The sequence below is a fragment of the Otolemur garnettii genome, unplaced genomic scaffold (assembly GCF_000181295.1).
Source record: "Otolemur garnettii isolate 467f Iridium unplaced genomic scaffold, OtoGar3 scaffold00147, whole genome shotgun sequence".
Classification (NCBI taxonomy): Eukaryota; Metazoa; Chordata; class Mammalia; order Primates; family Galagidae; genus Otolemur; species Otolemur garnettii.
In genome coordinates, this window is record NW_003852542.1 from 695,513 (window position 1) to 700,078 (window position 4,566).

Here is a 4,566-nt window from a genome sequence, read left to right on the forward strand (position 1 = left end):
AATAAAATAGAAAAACAAACTGGGCATCATGGCGGGTGCCTATAGTCTCCGTTACTCCTGAAGTAAGAGGATCTTTTGAGCCCAAGAATTTGAGGATGCTGTGAGCTATGAGGTCACTCCCACTGTACCGAGAATGAGGCTCTGTCTAAAAAAACAACCACCACCAAAAAACTTTGGGCCTTCTTTGCTGTGTGCAAAGTATTGAAAGCACCGATAGTGGAAATAAGATGGAGTCAGTCAGGCTCCTGCCAACATGACATAGCCGGTCTGGTCCGTTTAGGTACTAAGTGACCCTTACCTCCTGTCTCCCGTTCTTAAGTGCTTTGTAAATGTAGCACCCACCCTAAAGATGCCTATCTTGAGTAGTTTAGGCTGATTGATTTAGATTAACTTTTGGATTGGAATGTTATACTAGGTCACTGAGTTATGTTGTTATTAGAAATAAGGGTTAATGTGGTCTTTGCTTTGAACTTTTATGTATAAAACTGTAATTTTGGAAATGAAAGGACAGAATAGTCTTGGAGAGGCTACTCTCACTGTTCTCCAGAATTGCTGGCCTTCTGACAAAGTTTGGTAGACCTATTCCCATCTCTGCATATTGGCTGACAGTGATAGGTGGCTCTTAGAAACTTCACCCAGTAACATTTCAAGCATAATGGCCAGTTGAAGTGCGGCTCATGACTATAATCCTAGCACTCAGGGAAACCAAGATGGGAGGTTCCTTTGAGCTCAGGAATTTGAGACCAGCTAGAGGAAGAGAGACACCCCCCCCCGCCCATGTCTCTTATAAAATACAAACAAACAAACAAACAAAATGGGAAAACTAGCAGGGTGTTGTGACAGATGCCTGTAGTCCCAACTTCTGGGGAGACTGAGGCAGGAGGATCACTTGAACCCAGGAGTTAGAGGTTGCTGTGAGCTAGGCTGATGTCATGGCACTCTAGCCTGGGCAACAGAGTGAGACTCTGTCCCCCTGAACAATCTATAAGCATCATGTTCCTGTGTAACTTTTTCCAGCACATTATTGATAATAGTGTCAGTCACCATGCTAAATGCTTTGCAGAAATTATCACATTTAATCCTAACTATAAGAAGTGGGTACTATTATCCCTGTGGAAAAGGAATTCTCATAACTCTGACAGGAGTGCAAACACTTAAAAAAAAAATCAGGTGAGAAATGAAAAATCCTCTACCAGATTCCTGGAATGCCTGGATTCAAAGCCAGCGTTTCTGGAAACATCCTACCCGTAACCTGGCTCATTATCCTAAGGATACACCCATACCCTTATGGAGCCTCAGGTTTACTTAAGGGCTCACCGCCTCATTCCAGCTATACTGAAGAGGCTAATAAAACCCTTTTGCCACTTTCTAAGCTGACACTCTGCTTCCTTTCCCCCCCTCTATTGAAGTCTTTCCTTGTCTCTGGACTGGCCTCCTCCTCTCCTGTCTTGGAGACCCTCACTCCAGTTCTATGCCAGAACCTCTCAATCCCCTTTGGCACAAAAGAAATCCTTACTTACTCAAGGTCACACTTATTGTAAGTGAAGCTGGAATGCAAACCTTCAATGATTATAGGACCAAATCTTAACCTCAGGGCAGTACCTGTGGCTCAGTGGATAGGGTACCTGCCCCATATAGAGAGTGTCAGGTTCAAACCTGACCCCAGCCAAACTGCAACAAAAAAATAGCCGGGCATTGTGGCGGGCACCTGTAGTTCTAGCCACTCGGGAGTCTGAGGCAATCTCACCTAAACCCAGGAACTGGAGACTGCTGTGAGCTGTGACACCAAAGCACTGTACCAAGGGCGATAATGTAAGACTCTTGTCTCTTATAAAAAAAAAAAAAAATCTTTAACCTCAGAATCACCTAGGTAGGAATTTGTTTTTGTTTTTTTTTGTTGTTGTTGTCGTTGTTGTTGCAGTTTGGCCGGGGTCAAGTTCGAACCCTCCACCTGAGGGTAGCTGCCGCCCTACCCACTGAGCCACAGGCACCGCCCAGGTGTGGATTTATTACTTTTCCCACACCACCCCCAATATACCCCTGAACTTTATATAAACTACACATAATGGCTTTTCTCTTTAAAATCACAAGTAATAGTAACAAATACTAAGACAAAATGGTTAAGGGGGGAAAGCTGTGAGTGAGGAAGGACTAAATGAAGGGACAGGCCCAGGTTTTGGATGATGAAATGCCCTCAGGGTCTCACAAAGTTGAGATCAATCTACTTTATAATCTAATAAAAAGCCTTTTCTTTATAGATTACAGTAGTAACAACTGCATGTTTTATCCGTGGACCTTGTTGGAGCTCAGAAAATGATATTACAAAGTGAAGGCCTCTGAAAGAAGACTCTCTATGACCTTCTGCCCTTCTGTCTCTGGCTCACGATTCTGCCCCCAAGTTAGCCGTAGAATCCCTCTTCCCTGAGGCAGAGCATAGAAACCAGAACACCTTTCCCCAGCGCCAGCCATAAAACCGAAAAATATTACTCTTAACTTTCCCGCAAGAAATTTGCTGTGAAGAAACTTCTGACCTTCTTTGTCTGATTGTAGGTCATAAGACCACCATTCTATTTTTTTTTTAAACAAGATGGAGCAATCCTTCATTTTTACATACTTTGATAAAGAAGTTTTCAGTAAACAAACTTTCTAGTGGACAATGAAAATCAGCCTCAAGCCATCAGCTGCTGCTCTCTGTTCAGGGCAGAGAGCTGCTGCTCTCTGTTCCTCCTGGCCCAAGGGGTGAGGCAGAGGGGTACACTTCCCTTCCTGTATTAGCTTATCCTGCTGTTTCTTTCTTTCTTTCTTTTTTTCTTTTTTAATAGAGACAGAGTCCTACTTTATCGCCCTCTGTAGCATCACAGCTCATAGCAACCTCTACTCCTGGGCTTAGGTGATTCTCTTGCATCAGTCTCCTAAGTAGCTGGAACCACAGGTGCCTGCCACAATGCCCAGCTGTTTTTTGTTGCAGTTTGGATGGGGCCGGATTCAAACCTGCCACCCTCAGTATATGGGACTGGTGCCCCACCCACTGAGCCACAGGCACTGCCCATCCCGCTGTTTCTTGATGGAGTTTAAGCGTTGAATCATTTTCAGCTGAGTTATACATTCTACGAAATCATCAAATTCTATCTTGCACTCTTTCTCTGCCCAGATAGCACCAATTTCATGTGCACATTCTATCCATTCTTTTTCAAAAGCATGGCATTGGGCAGGACTCCTGTAGGGTTGTTCAGCACTTTGGACTGTCAACCTGTGATCTAAATTAAGGCCCAGCCTTTTCTGTATATCAAAGAGAGGCATGGCTCCCAACACAGTGCCTTTGCTGTCCCTGGTTGGCCGCCAAGACCCTCATTCTAGACAGGTCCTGCCCTGGACCCAGAATTAATAAACACTACAGAGAGGCCAAGAACAATCAGAGCAGACAGACCTTGCTGAGTTTCCCCTCTCAAGTCTATTAAGATCAGAACGTTTGTTTGACTGTTCTTGTTCTAATCAGATTTCTATGCAGCTATCTATAATTTGTTGAACCTAAACACTAAAATGAACAGTTTCACCTGTGTCTTTGGATGTCCATTTTCAAGGTGCTGTGTCACGTAAAACTATGATCAAATAAATGTATATGGCTTTTCTTCTATCACTCTGCCTTCTGTCAGTTGATTTTCAATGAACTTCAGAAGATGTAGGGGGAAATTCTCCCTTCACCCCTACAAGCCACAAGGCTACGGTAGCTCTTTTGTTTCATTCAGGTCTTAGGCCCGAAGGTCTTCTCTAATTTATAAATAAAGTACCACTCCCCCAATCCTCAGCCCCACTCTCTCTCCTCCCATCACATCATTCTATTCTGTCTGGTCACCGTGTTATCCCTAAGAAAAATAACTCAGCGCGCTCTGAGGAATGTAAGGAATGTAAAATTTATCAGACCCAGTGAGACAAAAGTATGATATTTCAGTCATTCCCCCACCTCGTGCCCAGGGGCAATTGTTTAAAGGCATCTTGTTCTTTCTTTCCTTCTCTGTAGTTTCACAATGTGACCCTCACCATGATCTTCATAGTTCTGGAATTTATGATACAAAGAACAAGTTCTGGCCAATGACTAATCAATGTTATTTCTGCAAACCAATGATAATTCCTGACACACAACTTCAATATGAGCCCACTTCTTGTCCTTCCTCTGTCTTTAAAAGCCTGTTTGTCAGCCGGGCGCAGTGGCTGACGCTTGTAATCCTAGCACTCTGGGAGGCTGAGTCGGGTGGATTGCTTTAGCTGAGGAGTTCCAGACCAGCCTGAGCAAAAGCAAGACCCCTTCTCCACTAAAACTAGAAAAACTGAGGCAAGAAGATTGCTTGAACCCAAGAGTTGGAAGTTGCTGTGAGCTATGACCCCATGGCCCTCTAACTCAGGGCAATTGCTTGAGACTCTGTCTCAAAAAAAAAAAAGAAAAAGAAAAACATTGCTTGTTACAAAGGCCAAATGGGGATCATATCCAAGGGTCTGAGTCTTCCTCATCTTGTGGAGAGGGAGCTCTCCTCATATTGTCTCAAGTAAATTCTTTAAAATTATATTCTG